The sequence below is a fragment of the Balaenoptera ricei genome, chromosome 6, assembly GCF_028023285.1.
Source record: "Balaenoptera ricei isolate mBalRic1 chromosome 6, mBalRic1.hap2, whole genome shotgun sequence".
In the NCBI taxonomy this organism is placed as follows: Eukaryota; Metazoa; Chordata; class Mammalia; order Artiodactyla; family Balaenopteridae; genus Balaenoptera; species Balaenoptera ricei.
The window spans coordinates 35,997,404-36,011,374 of record NC_082644.1 but is presented as its reverse complement, the minus strand read 5'-3'; the positions used below and the strand labels follow the sequence as shown (position 1 = coordinate 36,011,374).

General features: G+C 36.6%; 1 protein-coding gene across 5 annotated transcripts in view; it reads right to left on the bottom strand.

Moving 5' to 3' along the window:
• The window catches only part of FANCC (FA complementation group C), a 274,629-nt gene that overhangs the window by 181,263 nt on the left and 79,395 nt on the right, over positions 1-13,971 (bottom strand). For 4 of the 5 annotated variants that reach the window (XR_009503626.1, XM_059924467.1, XM_059924463.1 and 1 more), the window contains exon 2: positions 5,888-6,022. The exons of the other annotated variant lie outside the window; for it this stretch is intronic. The gene's annotated coding sequence lies outside the window, so the exon portion shown is untranslated. The remainder of the gene's footprint in view (positions 1-5,887; positions 6,023-13,971) is intronic. 5 annotated transcript variants of the gene reach the window in all.

The window sequence follows — 13,971 nt, the reverse complement described above, 5'->3', positions numbered from 1 at the left end:
TTAATGACTGCTGTATATGCTTGGTCTCCATTCACAAGAAGAAATCATATTTTGGTAAAATAAGATAAACTCCAATTGTTGAGGAGATATGCCAGTCCTAAGTGACAGAAAATAAAAACTCATAAACTTGACTTACCACATCTGAAGTACATGTTAAAAAGAATAGTGGAGTTACATGCAGAGTGAGTGAGAACCTCAGGCAGAGATAGGTAAATAAACTCCAGGTGCCTCACCACCATCCCAGCTCCTTGCCATCCACACCCATGGGAAGCATACTGGGCAAAGAAGGGAAGGCTGCTTCTCAACAGGTGCAGGCTTTTACAGACTCATAGTTTCCTGGGGCAGGGATGATACTCAGCTATCTAATTTCAAAAGATTACTCTGCAAGTGGTAAGTGAGTTTAAATCTTCAACAGCGATAATTAACAGATAAAGTGCTCCCAATTAAATGCCAATAACATCAACAATGGAGGTTTTCATTACTAAACAGGAAAATAAGAAAAAAAATAGGAAGATTGTACAATTTTGCTGCAGTGCAAAAAAAAATCTAGACCAGGAAGATGAATGTTTTAAAATAGTACTAAAAATTTAGTTCTGAAAAGTACCATAAAATTTTTTTAAAGTTTAATTATAGAGGGAATATATGCATACTGTCAAATGGCACATACATAAGTCAAAAATCTAGACGTCTGATTCCTCTTTCTCTATCTTCTTCATCCAAGCCACCACCAATACCTGTCAATTCTACCTCTAAAATAAATATATGTGATTTCATTTGACCTCATTCACTTCTCTCCATTTCCACTACTGCCATCCCATCCCATTCCTGTCCATTTCTTCCCTAGAGTCTTCTATCTGGTCCTACCTATTCATCTCCAGTTCATTTTCTACACTGTCAACAAAAACAACTTTCCCAAATGTAAATCAGACCTAGTACACTCCTGCTTAAAACCCCCTTCAATACATTCCTTGGAAGGAAATCTCAACCCCCTACAGAAAAGATACCGGCTCCTTACCAGAGTCTCCAAGGCCTTGTAAAACATAGCTCCAGCACACCCTCCCACGTCCTATGTTGCCTCTTCCCAGCTGACCAGAGTCCACTGCAGGCCTTTCATCTGTTTACCAACACACCAAACCCTCCTTCCAGGCCTTTCTGCTGATGCCTCCACAGCTCTGAGCACATCGGTTAATTACCCTGGGCATTTATTTGTTCACTCAGTTATTATTGCCTCTACCCGTACATGCATTCTCTGTCTTCCTTGAATTTAGCCCAGGCCTGGAAAATACTCAGTAAATGTTGAATGAGGAAATATTTTTCAAAGTATAGTTCTAAGCTAAATGTTATAACAAAATGCTTTTCCAGGTAGAGCAATTTAATTTTTAAAAGGTAACTCCCCCCAAAAAGAAATTTTGAAGGTATTTTTATGTTATCTATGTAAAACTTAATTATTAATATCCCATTTTATAAATATAGTAATAGCTTACATATTCATATAATTACTATGCTCTTAGCAATATATTAAATACCTTATGCATACTAGCTAATTTGATCCTCACAACAACCCTATGAAATGGGTATGTACTACTATTCTCATTTTACAGAAGCACAGACAGATTATGCAATTGCCCAAAGAAAGATTATGTAAAAGCCAAAGGAAGTAACTGTTAGTAAGTAGCAAAGCTATGGTTGTGGAATTTGAATTCAGACTTCAGCCCTGAAGTCTGTGTCCTTAAACAAAGAAATAAACTGAAGAAACAAAGTGATGAATTTCTAACATGTTTCATATGGCTCTACATGTAAGTCAGTTTAGATATTTGGGGACATCAAATTGAAGAACTTTTTGATAGAAGAGACAAGAAACTATTTTATTTTAACAAAATTAAAAACAACCTTTAGTTTAGCAATGGAAATGCATCTGATTGTTTTAAATGGAAAAAGCTTTAGGGATCATGCAGTGCAGTGGTCCTGGACGCTCTATTTCACAGCCTGTCTGGGGAGTGGGGGCAGTGGGAGTAGGGAGATGATAGTGGTTGTGAAACAGGTGGTGCCCTGGTTGTGATGGTAGCAGTGGAGGTGCTGCTGGCATTTACTGTCCAAGAGCCAAGGATGCTGAACACACTGCAATGCACTGGGACAGCAGCTCAGAAAGGACAATGGTCTTCCCCCAAAGGCCAACGATGCCCCTGCTGAGAAATGCTGAACTAATCTGCACACTCTGGAATGGGCAGCTGTTGGTTTTGCCTGTTTACCATTCCTCCTCCATTTTTAGTTATAACACCTTACTTTTCCTTTAGCAAAGTATCTCCCCTATATTCCCCAAGTCTTGGCAGGTCCATTAATCAAGGTACCTATGCCATCAGTCAAGGGGAGAGATGATGATTCAAATTAGGCAAACTAGACTCTCTACTGGGAATCTGAATCTTGAGCAGATTGCCATAAAGGTGGAACTAAGTCATTCAAAGATTCTCTTAGTCTAGATCCCTATGTCATCTTCTTAACAAGGTATGACTTTTCAGCTTTCTCTTTAATTCTGTCAGCTACCCAGGGGCCGTCTAATAATTTTTTTTTTTTTTTTTTTGCTTAAATTAACCACTATTGGTTTCTGTGATTTTCAATAAAAGAACACAAACTGATATAGTCTGATGTTATACAGTATCGGATACAAACTGATACCAGATAATGGGCTGCAGACAACAGACCTTTGGAGGAAGGAGGGGAATTTAGAACTGCTACTGGGCCAAGTCAGGTAAAATGACAGTGAAACTTCTGTTCCTATTAGGGAACTGGAAACCAGAAGTCCATAGAAGAAGAAGGTAATACAGATCAATGAGGCATCAACCCTCACACAGGGGTCCTGAATCACTATACTCTTCTAGTAGGAATGGCCAAGTGAAACCACTTGACTATCAAAAAAAAAAAAAAAGTCACACATCTGATGACTTGCAGAGAACCTCACTCCCCAGCTGAGGGGCCAATGGGTCTTAGTCAGTGATATTAGGCTGTCATAAACGTAATCAAATGGTGACTCCAACTCACGGTGTACTTTTAGATATGAATCCTAACTGGGGCAAATTAATACCACCCTTGCTACCTAGAATACAGTTACGAAGCTGGTAAATGCATTTCTCCATGGGGATAAACTGAGGACATGAGAATGCAGGTGACTTTCACCTGACTCAAAGATATCAACTCCAGATACAGCACATTACACTGGTCTACCATATTGAAGATACCAGGCTGATCAAAGTAGGAAGATACGGGTGCCTTGTTTGTATTCCATATGGTGGGATATAAATCCCATGAACATACAGGGCCTGCCACTTCAGGAAGTTTCTTGTAATCCAATGGTCTGTGGTCCGGTCAGGATATGCCCTTTAAAATGAGGATACACAAGAATCTAGTACCAGTGGTTGCCTCCATTGTGGAGACCTAAGTAGATGGATAATAAGTGCAGGAAAGGAAATGTCCTTTTCTGTACTTTTACTGTACACCTTTTTGCACCTTTTCAATTTAATGCCATGTGTACTAGTTACTGACTCAAAATTAATAATAATAAACAAACAAAAAAGAAAGTGAATGATAACTGCTATACCTTACACCTGCTAAGAGGCAAAATGCTTGGCTGATACCTCTGGGATTCTGAAGGTAACATATACTACATGGGTTTTAGACCATTTATCTGCTTCTACCCACTTGCCTGGCAAGGAGAAAACACGGGTAGGCCCAGAGGACTAATCACTACACAGCTTATCTGTCCATACTGAAGTGCTCTGCCACTCAGCTACGACCCAGCAGATCCTACACTCTTTAAAGCCTGTGTGGAAGATCTGGATTCTGGAAAAAACTTATGGCAGGCCTCAGTGACTGGACTGATCTTCCAAGCCACAAAGCTGGGTGTACCCAGCAGCACTCTATCATCATGTGCAAATTATGCCTGCTTGGTCAAAATGCATGAGTGAGGTTTTTGGATGCTATCTGTATATGTCTTGCTTACTATGGCATATAATTTTTTAAAATTCCCTTCTCTTTCATTTTCCCCTCTCCTACTACTGCATATATAAAGTATATTATTAGTAGATAAATTTGCTAAAATCTATAATTTACAGATAATAACAAAGATGGGAAAAGGAACTGACATTATCCAGAACTTCTGGACTTGAAGCTAGATGCATTAACTAGGCATTACTTTGAATTACCTCCCTTTTTGGAAGGAAGAGAAAGCTAAATTATGTTAGTGGAAAGTGTTTTAAAAATTCTGTGTATGGAAAGCAATAGGTTTGAATGTCTTGAGTAACCAACAAGAGACAGTGGGCATATCTGTTGTTTTTGCCTGCCTAACACCCTTTTCCTGTTCTTTTAATATACAGTCAGCGCTCCCTATCCACAGGTTCTGCATCTGTGGATGGAAAATTTTTTTAACTTCAGAAGGTTCCAAAAAATTTGCCATGCACCCACTACCGTTTACAAAGCATTTATCTTGTATTTACAACTATTTACACAGCATTTATTGTATTAGGTATTGTAAGTAATCTAGAAATGATGTAAACTATATGGGAGAATGTGTGTAGGTTATATGCAAATATTATGCCACTTTATATAAGGGAATTGAGCATCTGTGGATTTTGGTATCTGCGGGGGTCCTGGAATAAACCCCCTGCAGATATCGAGGGACAACTGTATACGCACCCCACTTATGCTCTGAAAAACTGCCCTTCTTTTCCGTATAGTTTTAATGAGACTGGTTTATCTCCTCAGAAGTGGAAGAGTTAACACAATTCTAACAGACAAAACTAACAGCTAAGGAATACACTATACAAATAAAATGAGTTTATGCCCTTTTTATCTGACATAAACCGTAGACTTTCACCCATTAAGGAGAGTACTTTATGATGATCTCACTTAAAACACAAATTGTGTGGCACAAGTGAAATTCTGTTTATGATGTTTTCTTTCTTTTTTTTTTTTTTTTGGTACTGTTCAGTGAGTATTTTTTAGTATATAAAAAAAAGTAAACAGCCAAATGAATCCTATGTACCCTTTAAACAGTTCAAACAATTATCAAGATTTTCCATTTTTAAAGCAAATCACAGATACCATATCACTTTACTCAAAATACCTTGATTTGTGTCTCTTTTTATAAAGACTTAAAATAGAAGAAACTTAACTACAATATCTCTTTCATATCCAATAAAGCCAACAATGATATCATCTAATAGCCCTTCTATGTTCAAATTTCTTAAAAACTTCCCTTTATATTTGGACCATTTATATTCGGATCCAAACAAGACCCACACATTGAATGTAGTCAATATTGATATTTCTCCTTTAATCTGTAACAAAATGATGTAAAAAAAAAGGCTTCTCTAATCTGTAACAAGTACCCCTCTTTTATTTTTTTTTAACCTCTTCATATCATTTATCCCCGGGAAAAACCAACACATTTGACCTACAGAATCTCTCACATTTGTGCATTTAGCATTTCTTGTGGTGGTCTTTAACATGTTTTGCTCTCTCTTCTATACTGCTTGCAAACTGATAGGTAGACCTAGAGGTTTCATTAGATTCAGAGTTAGTTCTTTTGCAAGAATACTTCGTTTGTGGTGTTGTGTTCTTTGAATCAATCAGAAGTAACATAATATTTGGTTGTCTCATGTATCATAATGTTGAAACTGATCAGTGGTTTCAGGTACTGTCAAACAAATCCATCCATTATAAAGTTCACCACCACCTTTTCTCTAATGGTTTTAGGATCTTCTGATGATCATTTTAGGTCCATGAGAGGTTGAAAAATAGTGATTTTTCTAATTTTATCCATTCTCCTGCTTTTATGATGCTTCCTGACGTACAGAAGTTTCACATTTTTAGGTAGTCAGGTTAACAATCTTACCTTTGGAACTCCGATGTATATCTCTCCAATCCTGTGAAATTGCCAAAAGTTCTGCTAACTTCTCTCACTTTTAGTAGTACAGGCCCTCTTCTAGGTTCTTGGTCTCTCCCAGCTTCTCAAGAAATGACAAATGCCCTGAGGTTGAAAAGCTGCTGTGAAATGTCTGGTCAGAACTTTGCACCTCCCTTCATCCCAAGATCTTAACCCCTTGAGTCATGAGTACCTTCATAGTCCTCCAGTATCTTCCAAATATGTTTTATCTGGCTTTTCTAGCCACTCTAAAATAGCTGGAGGTAAAGTCTATAATAAGTTCTCTTGATTAACCAGGATAGGTGAGGTAGAAAAAAGTATGATACAGACTATATTTAATGCAAACATACTTTCTTTAAAATTGTACCCAATTTCAGTTCTATTTCAGACTATATAGTTGAGACCAACCTTCCTGCTGAAAGTTATTCTATAAGGCTACATGAAATATAAAAACATAATTCAAAAATCACCAAAGAAACAGCAAGATAGTGCGGAATTTTCAGAGAAAGATCTTGGCACATAAGGTGGCACAGGCCTAGGGAGGCTTTTCTGATCCTGAAGAGGTAGTTTAAAGACAAAGCAGCAATTTTAACAGCCTTGCTAAAGAGTAAAAGTAGGAGGCCAGGCCTGTCAACGTGAGGTCCTGGTAAACCACCCCACATTGAGGACTGCACCCACAGAGGTCCACCCTGAGAGTATGGGTGACCCAGAAGTAAACCAGCCTGCATACAGACTACAGCCTAACTATGAAACTGAAACTGAATTAAGGTGGTCCCAGGCTGCTAGTGCTGCTAGGTACCTGCAAGATGCAAACAAAATTCCTCTCTGGAGAAAAATAACATCATCATACCTTTCTAATTATTTCTGAAAATAATTTTTTAAATCCAACAAAATTAAATAATTAAAGACAGGCACACCGGAAGAAAAGAACACATGAACAAGAACCCAAAAACAATGGACAAGAACAACAACAAAAAACCCCAAAACAGAGAGGTACTCAAGATAGTTCAAAAACTAGACAAAAACTATAAAGTAACGAAGAGGGTCCCTTGTGAAGATAAAAGCCAAAATTTCATCAAGGAACTGAAAACTATAAAAAAATGACCCTGTAGATGAAAAACAAACAAACAAACAAAAAAAGCAGGAATTCTAGAACTAAAGAAAAACTGAAATTAAGAATTCAACAGATGGGTTTAACAGCTAATTAAACACAGTTGAAAAGGGATTTGATAAACCTTGAAGATACATTAGAAGAAACTATCCAGAATTCAACATGGAAAGTAAAGACAATGGAAAAATACAGAAGAATGGATAAGATACACAGAAATACAGTGAGAAAAAGCTAGAAAACCTATCTTCAATGCAATGAAAGGAAGAAAGGACCAACCTAGAATACTACACCAAGCTAAAATACTCTTCAGGAATAAAGGTCAAATAAAGCCCTTTTGACACACTGAAAGAATCTGTCACCAGTAAACCTGCTCTAAAGGATGCTCTTCAGGCAGATGGAAAATGATTCCAGATGGAAGTCTAGAGATGTCAGAAGAAATGAAAAAACAATAAAAAATGATAAATACATGTGAAATTTTAAATTAACACTTATGATATAAAATAAGAATAGTATTATTGGGGTTTTATACATATATACACTGAAATTAAAATATACAAAACAATAGTACATATGCCAGGAGAATGACAGACTTAAAGAGTTCTAAAGTCCTTGCATTTTCCAGGAAAAGGAGGATAAAAGTGTTAACATTCGACTTTAATAATTCAAAAAAGCATACCATAATTTCTAGGCTATCGACTAATGGAAGAATAAAAGACACTATATAATTTCCAAGTTATCAGGGGGGGAAAATTCATAGTAAAAAACACTTAACCCCCAAAAGGGCAAGACTGGAGAGAAAAGGAATATAGAATAGACAAAATAAATAAAAAGCACACAATAAGATGGTAGATTTAAACTCAAATATATCAGTAATTATATAATATGCAAATCGATTAAATTCTACAAGTAAAAACCAAAGATTATCAGTTTTGAATTTTTTAAAAAGCTAAATGTTGTTACAAAAGACACATCTAAAACATAAGGATATAGGGATTACAGACAGGTTAAAAGAAGAATAGGGGAAAAAATGCCATGTTAACCGAACCAAAAGAATCAAATAGAGAGGGTGGGAGGGAGGCACAAGCAGGAGGGGATATGGGGATATACGTATACATATAACTGATTCACTCTGTTATACAGCAAAAACTAACACAACATTGTAAAGCAATTATACTCCAATAAAGATGTTAAAAAAGGAAAATCAAATAGTTTCAATTTAAACACACTTTGGGGCAAAAAGCATTACTAGAGGTAAACAGAATCACTTCATAATGATAAAATGTTTAATTTACCAGGAATATGTGACAATTTAAGTCTGCATGTACATAATAACATGGGGTGTAGAACAACATATAAAGCTTAAAATATAACACAGAAATTAACATAACTACAATGAAAAATAATAAATTCCAATCATAGCAGGAAATTTTCACACACTTCTCTCAGTAAATCATAGGATAATCAGACAAAAATCCATGAATTACAAGTTTTCCCTCAAAGCACACTCTAAGCTTATGTGTTTATGTACATTAGTACAATGCTCGTAGCAGTATTATTCATAATAGACCTAAATTGAAAACAACCTATATGCCAATCAAAAGTAGAATAAATAAAATATTCATACAAGGGAATACTATGGAGCAATGAACATGTAGAAACTACTACTACAGTCATAGAGATGAACTGATAATCACTGGTTGAGAGAAAGAAACCAACCCATAAGAATATAAGGTATGATTCATTTATATAATGTTCAAAAACAGGTAAAACTAAACTGTAGTGATTACCCCAAAAAAGCCAGGAAACCTGCTACATTTAGAGGAAAGGAAGCAGTATTATTGGGAGGGTATGTGAGAAAGGCTTTCAAGATGCTGGCAATATTCTATTTATTGACCTGGATGGCAGTTACATATGTATTAACGTTTTAATAATTTATTAAAGTGTAAATCATGTTTATGCACTTTTCTACATGTATTATTTCCACAACTACAGAAAAATTGTTTTAACTTCTAGCTACATATTTGCCATACAGATATCACCCCAAAGGTAAGGAAAAAAAAGAAAACATAGTATAGTTTGTAAATGCGAATCAAGACGTAAAGTACTTGATGAACATAATAAAAGGTTTTTTTGGTTTTTGTTTTTTTTTTATAGATTTGGCAGGAGGTTTCATGGGGTATGGGGCTTTAGGGTTCAACTTTGGAGCCCCTGAGAAGGGCTGATGCTTTCACCTGTAACTGTGCTGGGGGAGCTCCCTATGATTAGAGCTTCAGACCTTTTTTTTTTTTCCATTTATTTATTTATTTATTTATTTTTGGCTGTGTTGGGTCTTCGTTTCTGTGCGAGGGCTTTCTCTAGTTGCGGCAAGTGGGGGCCACTCTTCATCGCGGTGCGCGGGCCTCTCACTACCGCGGCCTCTCTTGTTGCGGAGCACAGGCTCCAGACGCGCAGGCTCAGTAGTTGTGACTCAAGGGCCTAGTTGTTCCGCGGCATGTGGGATCTTCCCAGACCAGGGCTCGAACCCGTGTGCCCTGCATTGGCAGGCAGATTCTCAACCACTGTGCCACCAGGGAAGCCCCAATAAAAGGTTTTAAATTGTTGAAATAGTCTGCATTTTCTATTTTTTAGTTGAGTTCTATGTTTGAAAAAATTAAAACCACCAGAATTGGCCAGGGATACAGTTATAGCGCTTGCTTCCTCTTCTTCATTCCTGTCCTCAAAATGGCCCCATTTTCCCAATCCTGGCTCTGAGGAAGAGAAAATCCACAGCCTTCTCCCTCCATCTCCCTTCCCTTAGCTACATGGCTACTGCTTTGCCCGGTGAGGGCCACTGCCACAAGAAGGGAGAGATATCCAATCTACCACGCAGGGGAGGATAACTGGTGAGAGCATGAGGTGGTCCGTGCTCAGGTATGAGGCAGTGTCCATGTATCTCAAAAAAAAAGAGAGAGAAATGCATGCCTTGTAAAATGGGGATGATTCTTCAGATTCACAATGATTTCAACTTTTTTCACAAATCCACTGATTTTTTTATACCAGTTATTCTGCACACTTACTACACAACTGAGAATTAACTATAGTTTTGATTGATACCACATCTTTTGATTGGTACCAAAATCCTTGATACTGCCCTGAATGTAAATCCTTGGCTTTCTTATGATCCTGCTGAGTGTATATGCCCTCACATGGATGTCTATGCCTATATTCATTTCATACAAACAACTAAAGAAATATTGTTTAGCATCTTTTATTAAAGAGCATAAAAGAAAGGTGGACGTTCAATGACATATTTCCTCAAAACTCAAGATTTTAACACGTATTTTGTGCACACACACACACACACATATATTACTAATGTATACTAATGTAGCAAAAGCAAAGGGCATGGAAAGTTAGAAGGAAATCCCCTTTTTCATTTCTTGAATATTTCTCTTTTAGCACATTTACACAGGTTCCTAAGGAATCAAACCATGATTTCACCTTCTCTACATAGAGACTAAAAATAACAGAAATTGCTAGTCTCCTCAGTATATATATCCAAAACAAAATAAAATGACCTTCAGAAATTCTTATGTAGAGTGAACTAAAGGGAAAGTCCTATGAGCAGAGAGACCTAGACACCTGAATGGAAATGACTGTCCTGTGAAAGATTCCCATGTGCTTGTTCATGTCCCTGTTTCCTGCTGATCAGAGGAAAGCAGGAGGTGGGAGGGGGAGGAGTAAAGTGGCAAGGGAAGCCAGCTATGGGGTCCAGCAAACATCTGAGATACCGAAAAGAGACAGGGTCAGAATGGTGTCAGGTTGGGATCACTGCATTTGCCCTTCCCCTCTCATCTATAAATTGGTCAAAAGTTACTTTGTTGCTTGCCAAGTACTATTCTATGAACTCAAATCACATGGCACAAAGATACACTATTGCATATGTTCAATACCCTCAATGTCTATGAGGGTTCATACTCAGACTCAAAGTACAGCAGGTGAGAGAGAAGTAATACCTCAGAAGGGCTAAAAGATTCCCCATCTTGGTTGACTTCTGTTCTTTAGAAAAAGGATATATTCAAAAACTTCATAGAAATGTTGACACAAGGTATATGGATTTCACCAGGCACAATTCATTAGAGTAGAAGAAGGAAATAAAAGCATCAAAACACTTAATGTACTGTCTGAAGAAAGACAACAAAAAGTGAAGAAACAATTGGGAGACAGGTTGGAACAAAATGTCCTAATTCATTAAAAACAAAAACATTTCCCTTAATTTAGAAATCAAGAGGTTTAAGAACCTGGCAAGGGACAGCCCTAGGCCAGTGGTTCTCAAATTATCTTTCAGAAAGCAAAGTGGGTTCCTAAAGTTCTATGTTAACACCTGAGCATTTAAGCAGCCCCGACTTCAAAAAGCCAAAGGCAGGGCTGCACAGTATGTCCAATCTACCACAGTGCTAGGACTAGTGATCAGTAATGACATGAGCAATTTCAGCCTCTTGCTTAACATTATATGACATTATTTCCCTCTCCTAAGTTACTACGTTTCAGGATGGAAAAATAAACATTCTATAATTTAACCTGTGATATTCTGGTCCTCCATTTGCATTACTGTTGGTTGAATGATACTTTCACATCTCAAATGGTGGTTCCATCTAGGAACATCTTAGAACTCAACCTTTTAAAGATTTTCTGAAAAGTCTAAAAAGAATCCCTACTCAGCTGATAGAATCTGGTACCTTTAAAGTTCTGTCAAAGGCTACAATTCCCATGGATGAAAGAAAAAATATTTTAAAAATCATTTAGCCTTAATCATCGTTTTCTTTCATGGCAAATATGAGGTAATCTATAAAGCCATGTATACAAATAAGAGTAGCCAGTGTCACATTTTGAAGAGTGTGAGAAATTCTAAAGCAGTTATTGTAAATTAATCATGAGCACTGAAGTAATTACCAAGGTCCTACCATCTATACCTTCTAAACCAGTGCAGTGTGTAAACACCTAGGATGACAAACATGAAAATAACAACAGTGATATAGAGCTTTAAAGCTCTTTTAAAAATCATTTAGCAAAATGAAACCTTGTGTAAAAGTTCTACATACAAAATGGACAGACCCATGCAAATCATATATCTGATAAGGGATTAATATCCAGAATATACCAAGAACTACAACGCAATGACAAAAAAACAAATGACCCAGTTTTTAAAAAATGGGCAAAGGGCTTGAACACACATCTCTCCAAAGATATACAAATGGCCAATAAACACATAAAAAGAAGTTCAACATCACTAATCATTAGTGAAATGCAAATCAAAACCACAATGAGATACTATGTTATACCCATTAGGATGGCTATCATCAGAAAACACAAAAAACTACTACTACAAAGCTACAGGAATCAAAACAGTATGGTACTCCTACAGAAACAGAACTATAGGTCAACAGAACAGGACAGAAAGCCCAGAAATAAACCCACACACCTATGGTCAATTAATCTATGAAAAAGGAGGCAAGACTAGACAATGGAGAAAAGACAGTCTCTTCAGTAAGTGGTTCTGGGAAAACTGGAGAGCTACATATAAAAGAATGAAACTAGAACATCTTCTAACACCACAAACAAAAGTAAACTCAAAATAGATTAAAAACCTAAATGTAAGACCAGATACTATAAAACTCTTAGAGGAAAACATAGGCACAACACTCTTTGACATAAATTACAGCAATATCTTTTTGAATCTACCTCCTACGGTAGTGAAAATAAAAACAAAAATAAACAAATGGGACCTAAAGAAACTTAAAAGCTTATACACATCAGAGGAAACCACAAATAAAACAAAAAGACAACCCACACAATGATAGAAAATATTTGTCAAACGAAGCAACCAACAAAGGCTTAATCTCCAAAATATACAAGCAGCTCATACAGCTCAACATCAAAAAAAACAAACAACCCAATCAAAAAATGGGCAGAAGATCTAAATAAACATTTGTCCAAAGAAGAAATACAGATGGCCAAAAAGCACATGAAAAGATGCTCAACATCACTAATTATTAGAGAAATGCAAATCACAACTTCAATGAGGTATCACCTCACACTGGTCAGAATAGCCATTATCAAAAAGTCTACAAACAATAAATGCTGGAGAGGGTGTGAACAAAAGGGAACCCTCCTACACTGCTGGTGGGAATGTAAACTGGTACAACCATTATGGAGAACAGTATAGAGTTTCCTTAAAATACTAAAATAGAACTACCATATGATCCAGCAATCCCAATCCTGGGCATATATCCAGAGTAAACCATAATTCAAAGAGATACATGCACCCCAATGTTCACAGCAGCACTATTTACAATAGCCAAGACATGGAAGCAACCTAAATGTCCATCGACAGATGAATGGATAAAGAAGATGTGATATATATGTATAATGGAATATTACTCAGGCATAAAAAAATGAAATAATGCCATTTGAAGCAACATGGATGGACCTGGAAATTATGATACTACGTGAAGTAAGTCACTTATATGTGGAATCTAAAAAATGAAAAATGAACTTATTTACAAAACAGAAACAAACTCACAGACTTCAAAAACAAACTTATGGTTACCAAAGGGGAAACGTCTGGGGAGGGATAAATTAGGAGTTTGGGATTAACATATACACACTAGTATATATAAAATAGATAATCAACAAGGACCTACTGTATGGCTCAGGGAACTCTACTCAATATTCTGTAACAACTATATGGGCAAAGAATCTAAAAAAGAATGGGTATATGCATATGTATAAATGAATCACTTTGCTGTACGCCTGAAACTAACACAACATTGTAAATAAGCTATACTTGAATATAAAATAAAAATTAAATTAAAAAAATAAATAAAACTAAAGCAGATTTTGGATAAGCTGAATCTATGGCTTTCTTTGAGGGAGTTTTGGACCTAAGTGCTTGAGTTTCACC